Raw genomic sequence first — 12,934 nt, 5'->3', positions numbered from 1 at the left:
CACTCTGTCCTCTCGATCCTCACTCCAACTACCTCCATGTCCTCTCTAACTGCCTCCATATATCTCCTCTTTGTCTCTCCTGGCAGCTGCATTTCTAACATCCTTCTACCAATATATCTTCTGTCCCTCCTCTGGACATGTCCAAACCATCTCAGTCTGGTCTCACTAACTTTATCTCCCAGTTGTTCAACCTGTGTTGTACCTCTGATGATCTCATTCCTAATCTTATCCATCCTTGTCACTCCCAAGGAGAACCTCAACATCTTCATTTCTGCCACTTCCAATTCTTTCTCCTGTATTTTTCTCAGTGCTCAGACCATACAACATAGCTGGTCTCACCACTGTCTTGTAAACTTCTCCTTTGACCTTTGCTAACATCATTTTGTCACAAATCACTCCTGAAACTTTTCTCCATCCACTCCATCCTGTCTGGACTCTCTTTTTCACCTATTTACCACACTCCCCATTTTTCTGGACAGTGGACCCCAAGTACTTGAAGTCCTGTACCTTTGGGACCTCTGCTCCTTGTAGCCTCACTGTTTCACCAGCCTCCCTCTCATTCATACAGGTCTTACTGTCTTACTACAGCTGACTTTCATTGCTCTTCTTTCACGTGCATACCTCTCCAAGTTCTCTCCAAGTCAGGTCATCTGGACAGTTTTTGTTTTGTGGAAAGACGTTTCGCCCTCTTTCCGGAGGGCTTCATCAGTCTGAGGGGCCCCAAGTAAACCGTTTCCTGTTCAGATGACCTGACTGAGCATTATTGGATTTTGTACCTGGACGATTGAGCATGAACTTTGATGTCTTGAACCACTTTGGCTGTGGCTGCCTGCCTGGGAGGGGTCGACAGGGGTCTTGACAGCCCCCAGAAACCATCTTATCTCCAGCAAACTGGTTGGTCCACTTAAGGAGTGTACTGCTTAGTGGGGAAACAGTTTACTTGGGACTCCTCAGACTGATGAAGCCCTATGGAAAGAGGGCGAAATGTCTTTCCACAAAAAAGAAACTGTCCAGATGACATGACTTGAGCATTCTTGGACTTCCCCTTCTTCATTCTTTTTAGAGTTTTCTGGACTTCACCCTCACTTCCCACTTCCTGGTCCACAGTTTCTATGACCTCTACTCGTCTTTCACTTTCATTATCTTCATTCATTAGCTCCTCAAAGTACTCCTTCCATCTTCCCATCAGACTCTCCTCATTTGTTAGAACATTACAATTCCTATCTTCAACAATCCTAACCTGCTGCACATCCTTTCCAGCTTGATCCCTCTGTCTCGCTAATCGGTAAAAGTCTTTCTCGCCCTTTTTAGTGTCCAGCCTCCCATACAACTCATCATACACCTTCCACTTTGCCTTAGCTACCTCCCTCTTTGCTCTATGTCTCATCTCCTTATATTCTTGTCTTCTCTCTTCAATCCTCTCACTGTCATATTTCTTCTTGGCTAATCTCTTTCTTTGAATAGCTTCTTGCACTTCATTATTCTACCATCAGGTTTCCTTATCATCCATTCTCTGTCCAGATGACACACCAAGTACTTTCCTACCGGTCTCTTTAATTACTGTTGCTGTAATAGCTCAGTCATTTGGAAGATCTTTTTTTTTTACCACACAGAGCCTTTAACAGCTTCTCTCTGAATTTCTCACAACATTCTTCTTTTCTCAGCTTCCACCATTTGGTCTTCTTCTCTGATTTTACTCTTTTTCTCTTCTTCACAACAACAGTCATTCTACACATAACCATCCAATGCTGTCTGGCCACGCACTACCCTGCCACAACCTTACAGTCCCCAATCTCCCTCAGGTTTCCTCTTAAACACAGAATGTAGTCGACCTGCGTACTCCTTCCTTTACTCTTATAGGTCACCCTATGTTCCTCCCTCTTTTGGAAATATGACTACAGCCATTTCCATTCTTTTGGCAAAATTCACCACAGCCTGTCCTTCCTGGTTTCTTTCCTTGACACCAAACCTACCCATCACTTCGTCATCTCCTCTGTTTCCTTCACCAACATATCCATTCAGGTCTGCTCCGATCACCACTCTCTCCTCCCTGGGAATACTCTCTATCACTTCATCCAGATCTTTCCAAAATGTATCTTTCTCCTCCCCATCACATCCAACCTGTGGAGCATAACCACTGACAACATTTAGCATCAGACCTTCTACTTCTACCTTCAGGCACATCATCCTATCTGACACTTTCTTTACCTCTACAACATCCTTTGCTAACTCCTCCTTCAGGACCACCCCTACTTCATTTCTCTTTCTATCCACACCATGGTAAAACAGTTTAAACCCCACTCCAATGCTGAAAGCCTTGCTGTCCTTCCACTTGGTCTCATGGACACATAAAACATCTACCTTTCTTCTCTGCACCATGTCAGCCAGCTCTCTACCTTTGCCTGTCATTGTCCCCACATTTAGAGTTGCAACCCTCAGTCCTACATTCTTGACTTTCCTCTTCTCCCTCTGTCTCCTGACACGTTTCTCTCCTCGTGGTCTTCGACTAACAGTAGCGCAATTTCCGCTGGCACCCTGTTTGTCAACAACATTGGTGGTTATTGTTAACTCGGGTCTCAAACAATTCATTATGGTTTCGCTAAGATGAACTCGCGTTATAGTTTTGGCAAGTGTTTTATGTCAGATACCCTTCCTGACACAACCCTCAACATTTACCCGGGCTTGGGACTGGCACAATAGACACACTGGTTTGTGCTCCCTAGTGGCTGGTTTCTGCTTACATCTAATAGTGGAACTAATTGTTCGTTTAGCAAATTTGCGTTGTCTCTAAATTTGTAAATTTTTAACAAAATTAGCTTCTGCTAAACTATGTTTCGCCCACTTTAAATTTGCTAACAAAATTCACAAGCTTGTTTCTGTCTGTTGTGGGCGTGTCTCAGAAAGAATCCGTTAGACATGCTATTGGCTTATTACTTGTACACGTGACAAGACCTGCATGATTGGTCAACGCAACTTCAGCTGGAAGGAGATGAAGACGTGTGACGCAGATTGAGTGAAGGTTGTCTTAGCAGCTAGCATTTCAGCATTAGCTTCCGCTAATTTATTTTTATTTTTTTTACCTGTTTAGCAGTTTAGTATTATCCATCCATTATCTTTTACCCACATCTTCCATTTTGGGTCATGGGGGTCGCCGGTAACCATGTCCAGCTATAGGTACACCCTGGACAGGTCGCAAGGCCATCATCACAGGGCCACAGAGACAAACGAGACAAACAACCATTCACTCTCTCACTCACACTTAGAGACAATTTAGAGTTACTAATTAGCCTAACATGCATGTTTTTGGTCTGTGGGAGGAAACCGGAGTACCCGGAGAAAACCCATGCATGCATGGAGAGAACATGCAAACTCCACCCAGAAAGACCCCCGGACCGGGATTTGAACTGGGACCTGATGAGAGGCAGCAGCTCTACCAGCTGCGCCACCATGCTGCCCTGCTGGTTTAGTATTAGCGAAGGTAATTTTGTAGATAGCGGATTACGGGTTAGAAAAGCTAACTTTCTGGTTAGCTGTGCCCATCACTTATTTACTGCTGGCTAAAGGCACTGGGATTAAACCGTCTGATGACCTATATGCTACAAAAATAAAATAAAAAATTAAATACAATTTCCTTGAAGGGATACATATCGCCCACCAAGATGTACATCTAATGATTATTTCCTGAATGTTTCATTAATCTTCTTGTAATGGACGCATTTTGCTGAGAGACTACCTTTTGTTTTGATGATCAGCTGGCTGTGGCAACCATTTTGAAATGGGTTGAATCCAAAGATAATCAGTTGTCGATATCTATAGGCAGATCTTTCAGTTATCAGGCTCCTCTCTTGTGGAACCAACTTCCAGTTACTGTCCATGAGACTGACTCATTGTCCAGTTTTAAGACTGGGCTTAAGACTTTCCTTTTTGCTAAATCCTATAGCTAGGGTTGGCTTGTTATGCTGCCACAGGCTTAGACTACTAGTGGACAAGACCTAATTTCCTTAAATGATTTGCTAAAATTGAATAGTTTTCATTTATACTATTGCTTCCTTAACATGTGATTCTTGACCTGCCATTGTGTATCTGTTCTCCTTCCTGTTGGATTTGGTACCTGAATGGATGAGCATGAACTTTGTTGTCCTTCTCAAACTCAGCTGGTCGAAGCAGATGGCTGCTTGTCCTGAGTCTGGTTCTGCTAAAAGTTTCTTCCTCATGAGGGAGTTTTTCCTTTCCACTGTCGTCTTCAAGCTTGCTCAAGATGAGAGTTCTGTGATGGAGTTAAATTCAAAGCGGTCTGCTCCTCAGATAAATAATGTTAAATTACTTTTTATGTATATGAATGTTTCTGTTCAGTGCCCTGAGATGATTTCTGTTGTGACTTGGCGCTATATAAATAAACTGAATTGAAATTCTTACTATGGCAACTTACCTAAATAATAGTTCAATGTCTAAAAGGTTTGCAGTATGTACTTTGAAGTTTTGCCTACCTTATCTGAAGTCGCAACACCAAACTGCATCATTTTCAACATTATTTGATCTCAGTCACGTGGGCTTACGTGTTCATTCATGATTAAGATTGTTTCTTTTCTATGCCCACCCACAACTTGAAGGCAAACAAACTGCAACAAAGTCAGACTGGTCTGCAACCTTCCCTTCTCTGCGGTGTCAGATTTCCTGTAATTGCGATATTCTTATACTTCGAGTTACCAAGATCTGACAAAATTATATAATCCCACACTTCAAAACACATTCATGGCAGCCTCAGTAGCTGTTGCTAGGCAAAAGACATGTCAGAGTGTGAAAAGCAGTTAGTACCTCTGTCGAGCCCCGAGGAAAACCAGAGGCTCACTGCCTCTGTAATTATATCTTTCAAGTTCAGGAAGTGTTTTCCTACAAAGCACACTACAAACAAGCCCTGAAAACAAGTGAGACAAGGGTGATGACAAACTGCACCGAGAAGCTCTTTGTTGTGCACCTTCATAAGAGGAGGGAAAAAAGAAGAGTTGCATTGTTTGAAGTTAAATTCATAAGACCAATCCCTTGATGGAAAGGGGCTCACACAGCACCATTTTAAAAACTGTAACAGACTTGTACATGTCACACAGTACCATACCATACCATTTTATTTATAGAGCACTTAAAACAGCGACAAGGCCAACCAAAGTGCTGTACAGACAGAACAACAGGTAACACACAAAGCAAAATACAAAATGAAGTAAATCAGAAATATAGACATAAAAACGATGCAGATAATGACGACTAACCAGTGTGGAGCATACAGGATCAAAACACAGATCATCTGGTGTTGAAAGCTACTGAATAGTAGTGGGTTTTTAAACGGGACTTGAAAACCGAGAGGGAGGGGGCCTGTCTGACAAGCAGAGGTAACTCGTTCCAGAGTCTTGGTCCTGCTACAGAGAAGGCCCCGTCACCTCTGCGCTTAAGACGAGTTCCTGGAACTGTGAGGAGCAACTGGTCCACTGACCTCAGGGGGCGTGGTGGGACATACGGCTGTAGCAGATCAGAGAGGCGGGGGGGGGGGGGGGCAACACTGTTCAGCGATTTGTAGACATACAGGAGTATTTTGAACTGCAGGGAGGCCAAAACTGGTGTAATGTGCTCTCTTTTGCCTGTGCTGGTTAAAAATTGGGCTGCTGCATTCTGGACCAGTTGTAGTCGTGCAATGGAGGTCTGACTGATACCAAACAGGAGTGAATTGCAGTAATCAAGCCTAGATGTAATGAATGCATGTATTACTGTCTCCAGGTTATTTTTGGACAATATGGGCTTCAGTTTAGACAGCCGCCTCAGTTGGAAGAAATATGATTTAACAATCATGTTTACGTGATTGTTAAGTTTCAGGGAAGGGTCCATTATCACGCCCAGATTAGTGACTCTTTGTTTTTCTGACAGGGTTAGAGCGGAGAGGTCGATGCAGTGGTTTGTGATCATGTCATTGGGAGGGAACAACATGACTTCAGACTTCAGTAGGGAGTATGAATTAATAAAAGGCGGACTATGCTATTTAAAAACAGATATGTCCTACTTTAAACAGAAATCCAGTGCTTGTGTTATCACTCCCATTATAAGATCTTGAAGGAGGGGAAGGAGGACGAGGAGGAAAAGACAGATGTAGACAGCAGCACTGCATGAGTTTACCAGAACATGTCTGATACTGCTTGATATTCGTCAGAGGTCTTCTCTGGTGCTAACCCAACAGCTGGTGAGCCTGTCACTCTAAACCAACAACAACCATTCATTCAAGCGCACTACTTTCGATCCTTTCACAATTAAAAGACTCGGTCTACGTTGGTTGAAAATTACAATGCAAACCTGGCTTAAGAAAGAAAAGTACTATAATAAAACTGATTGAAAGTGCTGTTCCGTCACCTTAGAAGGTTGGAGTTTAAAGTATATTATAAATTGTTGTGATTTTAAACTTTCTAAGAGTTATGATTGTAGACTGCTGCCTGATAAACCACTTTTGTCTTGGCAAATATTGTACTGTTCTAAAAATGCACAATATATTTCTCTATATTTCAATGTATTTCTTTCCATTAAAACACTGTAGCATCATGTTTATAAACAGTGGTACTACAACACTGTGTGTGCAGATACTTTAATGAGTTCCCCCCCAAAAAGTTCATTGCTACAGTTTTCACTGGCGAGGCAGCATTGTTTTTAGGTCAGGGTTTGTGAGGAAGCTCCTATTTTCTGAGTTGAAATTTGAACTGCAGGGGAAATTCCAATGATTTTTCTGACTTGGAAGTCAGATTTTTCAACTTCTAGGTACAAATGAAAGTGCCTCACCCATAAATCTTTTCAAGTTCAAGCCTCTAACGTTTGTCTCTTCCTCTTCAGAACAAGAGCTAAATGAATGTAGGAATGTGCACTGAGAATCCCACATCTTCAAATTAATCCTGAAAGAATCCAGGAATAATTGCCAGACGAATAAGAATAGTTTTAGATAAACAGCGATCAGAACAGATGCAGGATCAACAAATCAAAAATGTTTTCTCTCTACAATATACTTTTTAACAGCCACTAAAGCTACATCAAAGCATTGAAGTTAATTATTTGTTTGCTAGTCAAGAACTTTAGAGTTGAAGAAAATTTGAGTCGTAACCGTTCTTGCAAAAACATTCTTGCAGTCATTGACATACGTAAATGTAAAGTTGACGGGGGAGAGGGCGGGCCCTGGAGGCCATTTTAGCACCAGCAAACTTTTTTTTTCCCCACTATGGGAGTGTGCTGTTTGTGGGAATCAGTTTGTTTTGGTGTCTCCTCAGACTGAAGAAGTCCTTTGGATGAAGGACAAAACGTCTCAACAACAACAACATAAAAAAAAACGTCCAGATGACCTGACTGAACATTGTTGAATTTTTACCTGGATTGTTGAGCACGAACTTTGGTGTGAATCTCAATGTTTTATTTCAAAGCTGTGCGACAAAATAAAGCACAAAAGTTTTAGCACATGTCTAGGGATGCACAATATTGGAATTTTGTCCGATATGCCGATATTTTAAAACATATTTGGCCGATAACTGATATCAATATCGATATATTTCTCCTAGACCTACTTACAGAGACTACATAGCTTTCTCTGCTGTGTATTTAAAATACATTATTCTACATGGTCTTTGTCAATTTGTCCTGCTACCAAATGCAGATGCCAAAAAGGGGACTGAAAATGATGTAACACTTTAACATGGATTATGTTTAATGTCAATTTTATTCATGACATTTACTCTCTAACACAATGACAACACTGGAACAATGCAAATTTGTAAATTTTCACAAATCTAAACTCAACCTGTTCACAAGTGACAAGTGAAAAGCTCTTAAGTAGTAATGCATGAATATATATACTTGACAGTTTCTTAAATTTAAAATTAACTTAAAACAGAAGCCTTTTATATCCGTGAGTTATTTTGATGGAATGGCCGATGTCCGATATTTAACTTTATCGCTAATATCAGCCGATACCGATACCATGCCGATAATATCGTGTATCCCCAGTATTAAGGGTGCTTCTACATCTAAGAACTGGCATCTTTACCTACTCAGGAAAAATAAAAAAATAAAAAATCTGAACAGGGTCCTGGGAATCAGCCGCTGGGCCTGAGTAGATCTGTTTCCTGGAAGCTATGGGAACAGTCCAGACAATGAAAGCTCCCTCTACAGAAGGACTTGAGGTTCAGTTCAGCCAGTCAGTTACCTTTCACCCTCTGCTTCCCTGTCTCTTTTTTCATTCCCTTTTATTCACCCTGGTCAAATGCATCTGCATCGGCTTTAATAAATAGGTTTAAATTTCAACACGGGTCTTTCCTGGGAAACATCTAACTGAGGACAGAGAGGCTTTCACAGAAAGACTGTCCTCTGATTGACCTCGCCGGGTCCGCTCCGGTTCCCATTTGTGTGCCCTCTACAACCTTACTGATGAAGACAGCGAGGACATATACACACCTCTGTTTTCCAGGCTCTGTGTTTGAAGGGCTATGTGTGAGGGTTAGATGAAGAGTCTGGTCTTTTTTCTAGTCTTCTCAGCTGTCCTGAATTTCTTTCAATGTTATAAAAAGTGACTTGCTTCTTAAATTTTTCAATTCCCCAACACAGATTCAGGATCGTTGCTATGAACCTCTTCAGTTAAAAGATAAAAAGTTTCAGCATGCAAACTGATGCAGTTTTAGTTTTACATAGCCTAAGATATGTAACTGGTGTCCTCTTTTTTTGGTTCAGAAGTGCAATACATTCTTGTTATGATAAAAAATAAACTGTGTTCACTAGATGATTGTCATAAATAATAAAGTAAAATAAGTGAGACTGGATTCCATCTAGTCATTTCAAGGTTCTTGACTTTCTGTTAGGAAGTTAACTTGCCAAGGCATTGTTTCCAGTCCTGATATTTTAAAGTCTCATTTTCCCTTCCAGCAATTTTAAATGGAAAGAAAAAAGCCAGAGAGACTAAAACGACCTTTTACTTAGTGTATTTTTACTTAAAAAGAGACATAAACTATTACTGGTCTAGAATGTGTTTCAGTCTCTGCGTATCAAACCATACCTTTAGACTGATTATTTTATGTTGAGCAGTTTTAGTCAAATCATGACGTCTCATGTGAGATGTTGTGCACAGTTTGTGTTGAGACGGACTCAGCAACAACCACATCAAACCTTAGCTCAACTTCTGTAACATTTACTAAGTCAATGCCAGTTTTGTGTTGGCTGCGTTCGATCAGCTGTGGCAGCAAACTGAAACTGGATTTATTCCAAAAGGTAATCAGGTATAAACACACATCCAATGGTGGTTTCTGAAAGTTTCTTTAAAATTTACCTAGTGGTTCATGAGATATTTTGCTAAAACATAGACGCACAAGAACTGGCAACAACAATATCATCTGCACTGAACTTTTGGGTGTCAGTTTATCGACAGATAAACACGATCTGCTGAATTCATACCTATCTGCTCACAACTGACTCATGTTCAGGCTGCTGTTTAATACACCGTATTATTTTACATTATCATTGTTTGGCGTATAGCTCAGATCCTTGTGTGAGTGGTGGAAAAGAGGTTAAAGAAGGTGGGCCTGTGATCGGAAGATCGCTGGTTCAACTCCCAGTACAGACAACATTAAAATGTGGGTGGTGAAGGTGAAACACCTACACCTGCTTCACCTTCATCTGCCCCGCTCTTGGCCCTTGAGCAAGGCCCTTAACCCCCACCATCTGCTCCCCCAGGCACCCTAGGTGGCAGCTCTCTGCTCCACACAGAGGGCTGTGGTAGCTCAGTGGTCTATGGCTGTGGCAGGAAGGACATCCGACATAAAAATAATTGCCAAGCCTTTGTGCGACTTAGTTCGCTGTGGTGACCCCTGAAGAAGGGAGCAGCCGAAAGAAGAAAAAAGAAGTATATCTTAGATCCTTGTACACTGTTTAAAACAAGGCCCTGATGTCAGATTGTGGGAGCAGCCTTGTTTGGTTCTGTCAAAGAGCTAATTTCATGATAGAAGGAGGGGATGACCCTGTTCACTTCCAAAAATGTTTGGTTTAACCATTTATTTGATCTCTTTATTCTGTCTTGTTGTCCCGCTCAGACAGGCTACAGTAGATGTACGATGAGATACGGAATGAAGTAAAGAGGACAAGTAGGTCCTCAGATATTCATAAACTACTTCCACTGAACACAACAAAAAAGTGAAGCACCTAGTGAACATGAAATATAAAGTCATGTGATTGTATTGGTGGAAATCCTTTGTTTGGGTTCAGAGCCCTGGAGTCAAGCACTAAATCTGTAATCAACAGTTTCCAGCTATCTCTGCTTTACGCTTTCATCTACAACAAAAAGAACACTGGGCAGCAGTGAGCTGTCTATGAAGTCACAAAGCTCCTGTAAACAAAGATAAAACAAAATCATTCGAACGTGTGTTTAACTAGTAAATACAGTTATTCAGGAGCTCTGGCCAATTAGAGGCTGACATTCAACCTCCCATTCATCTAAAACATTTAAAGAAAATAGTTACAAAGTAGAGAAATTGCATTTCCTGTGAAAATGCAGTGTGAATGATTATGCTGAAGGACTTGCTGAAAAACAGCTGAAATTAGCTAAAAACGTGCTGAAATGCAGGTAAAATGGAAGAACAAGCCCAAAGCAGGTAAAAGAACACATATTTGCTTAATTTGGTTTAAATAAGCAGAAATGAGGACAAAAATTGGTTGATTAGCATAAAAGGCTGAAATTAGCAAGAAATTGCTGAAAAGTAGCTGAAAATGCAGAAACTTAAACTACCAGAAATAAGTGGAAAAGCTGAAATGAGCTCAAACAATGTGGAATTAGTTTGAAAAGCTAAATTTAGCATAAAATAACCAACAAAGTCCATGCTCAATAATCCAGGTATACAATCCAACATTTTTCAGTCAGGTCATCTGGACAGTTTCTTTTTGTGCTGAAATGTTTCACCTTCCACCCAGAAGGCTTCATCAGTCAAGGAAACACACAACACAAAACTGATTCTTCCCCCAACAGGTTAACACCAAAGTGGAACAAACCAGTTGTTGGCGCTAAGATGGTCTCTTTTGCACGCCCCCTCCTCCGGTGCCGACCCTCTTCCTCGTCGGCAGTCATGTCAAACTGGTTCAAAACCAACAAAGCCTTCTGGATGGACGGTGAAATATTTCAGCACAAAAAAAGAAACTGTCCAGATGACCTGACTGAAAATTGTTGGGTTAGCATAAAATAGTTAAATAGTAGCTAAAAGAGCGGAAAAAGCTGAAACTAGCAGAAAAAAGCTGACAGGAGCATAACAAGCTGAAATTAGCAGAAAGAAGTTAACTAGGCTTAAAGTAGCAAAAATTACCATGAAAAAGTTGAATTCAACTGAAAACAGCTGACATTAGCTAAAAAAATGCTAAAAAGCTAGCTGAAATGTAGAACAAGCTTAACAGAAAAAAGCAGAAAGAACATGTTTGCCCAATTAGGCTGAAAGAAGCAGAAATGAGCACAAACAGTGGAAATTAACTGAAAAAACTTGAAATGAGCAAAAAAACTGCTGAAAAGTAGCTCAAAAAGCAGAAAGATGCTTAAATTACCAGAAGGAAGTGGGGAGAGGACATTTTTGCTGAATTATGCAGAAAAAAGTTTAAAAAAAGTGCCAAAAATGTGGAATTTCCTGAAAAAGCTTAAATACATAAAAACAGTTAAATAGTACCCAAAAATGTTGTCTGTTTTTCTTTACAATTTATACTTTTGTTGGATGTAACTGGGACCCTGTGTACACAATTTTGTTACACATGTACCATATGTTATGTGAATTACAATAAAGAAACCTTGACCTTGAAAATGTTGTGGTTAGCAGAAAGAATCTGAAAGGAGCACAAAACAGCTGAAAAAAACCCCCAGCTACTAACAGCTAAAAGAAGCTGAAAAATCTTTAACTTTGCACAAGGAAGCTGAAAGAAGCTGAAGCAGAACAAAATGTGAAATGAGCAGTAAAATGTTGTTAACAGATCTAAAGATCTGAAGGATGTAAAATGAGCTCAATTCATTTTCTATGAGGAAGAAAATGGCAGAAAAGGCTAAATATTTCAAAAAGCTAAAGTTGCACCAAAACCAAAAGTGTAGTGAACCTGATCTGAACCTGATCTGACCTCAAATCTTGATCAGATGAACAGAGACTGTTATTTCATTGATCTGCATCCAGAAATACAGTTTGAGCCATCTGGTGACTTTCTTTCTTGAATTAATCAAGCAGAAAAGACAATTCTCTATGATCATTACTATTTTACAAATGTTTGATAATCAAATTGTGTTAGTTTACTCAATGTTTACAGGTTGAAGAAAACTACTCATGTTTATTTTACATAAACAGTAAGTAATGATTTTTATTCCTCATTCAAAGAAGAAATCAGGTTAATATGCATTTCTTGATTTTCTGTCTAAAATGAGCCAGGTTGTAAGTATGTTAAAGGTCGGTTTTCGGTCAACTAAAATGTTTACTGAGAAAAAATGTCATGTTTAACTATTTGAGAAGATACAGCAGAGTGAGACTCCACAAAGTCTGGTTCTCTGCAATAATCTCTCTGTTTGTTGTTGAACAATCTCATTCTCTGACCTCGAATTTTCATAACACCTTACATCACAAACCACACCTTTTCCTGGTCCATCGACCAATCAAAGGGCTCTCAAATGACCCGGAAGTCGACCCATTTAAAATGTGGCAACTTCCCAGTTCATGTGTGGTTGCTGAGTTGCTGAGTTCATGCAGTTGCTGCAGTTTGCTGCGCTCAGAAATGAGTTCAAAGAGAATGTTAAAGTCTGAAGTCTGAAGCCAGACGTTGAAGATTGATGGAGTTAGAGTTCTTGGATGCAAACGCGTTCAGGATGATCCAGAGACGTTTTGGGATTATAACTTCTGTTTGAACAAACCTCGTACGACTCTCG

At 40.4% G+C, this 12,934-nt stretch overlaps 1 protein-coding gene across 1 annotated transcript in view; it reads right to left on the bottom strand.

Annotated features, from left to right (window-relative positions):
• mipepa (mitochondrial intermediate peptidase a) overlaps nt 1-12,934 on the bottom strand; it is a 49,580-nt gene that overhangs the window by 6,797 nt on the left and 29,849 nt on the right. The window lies entirely within an intron of this gene.

This window comes from Nematolebias whitei, chromosome 6 (genome assembly GCF_014905685.2).
Source record: "Nematolebias whitei isolate Nwh7 chromosome 6, NemWhi1, whole genome shotgun sequence".
In the NCBI taxonomy this organism is placed as follows: Eukaryota; Metazoa; Chordata; class Actinopteri; order Cyprinodontiformes; family Rivulidae; genus Nematolebias; species Nematolebias whitei.
The sequence above is the reverse complement of the archived record's forward strand: the minus strand, read 5'-3'. Positions and strand labels throughout refer to the sequence as shown.